Raw genomic sequence first — 796 nt, 5'->3', positions numbered from 1 at the left:
GTCATAGTGTAATAAAAGAAGATATTAACAAAAATCATATTTCTTATTGAAATTACAAAATTCTCCATTAATTAACTCTTGGATTACAATGAAATTATAAAATTAAACTAAATAATTTCTAATACATAATGGTGAAACACTGCAAATCACAGTCTGGAACTTTAAAGCAGTGATAAGAGGAAAACTAATAATACTTAAGACTTACCAGTGTAGATGAAATTCTAGTATAGAATTGAGTGTCCAGCACAATGACTGGAATAAAAAAGTAAACCAAAGAAAGAATAAGTAAGAAGATAGTGATGATAAGAGTAGAAATTAATAGAGTATGGAATTGAAAAGGCAATTATGCAGTCATTTTTACTGCTATTCATTCTTGTATTCAAGGTATTTGCCAATACACAAGGTAAAGAATTTAGTGTAATAAGAATTGGTAAAAAGAAATATAATTATCTTGATTTGCAGGTGCTATGACATTTTATTTCTGTAAAACCCTAAAGAATCTATGATAAAAGAAATACAATAAAAACAATTCATTAAGTTAGCAGTGGATAAAATTAACTTACAGAAATCTATAGCTGTAATATATACAATTATTAGTTAGAAACATTGTGGTACAGAAAAATTCATCTACATAGAAACAAGCAATATTAATTTGTAAAACTTAGAAATTAGCTTTTTATTGTTGCTGTAAAAAATGCTACATATTTAGTGGCTTAAGACAACACAAATTTTTAGACTTTGATAAATCAGAAACCCGATAATCTCATTGGACTAAAATCAAAGTGTTCACAGCCTA

This window comes from Trachypithecus francoisi, unplaced genomic scaffold (assembly GCF_009764315.1).
Source record: "Trachypithecus francoisi isolate TF-2019V2 unplaced genomic scaffold, Tfra_2.0 Lachesis_group1, whole genome shotgun sequence".
In the NCBI taxonomy this organism is placed as follows: domain Eukaryota; kingdom Metazoa; phylum Chordata; class Mammalia; order Primates; family Cercopithecidae; genus Trachypithecus; species Trachypithecus francoisi.
This window is presented reverse-complemented; position numbering follows the sequence as displayed.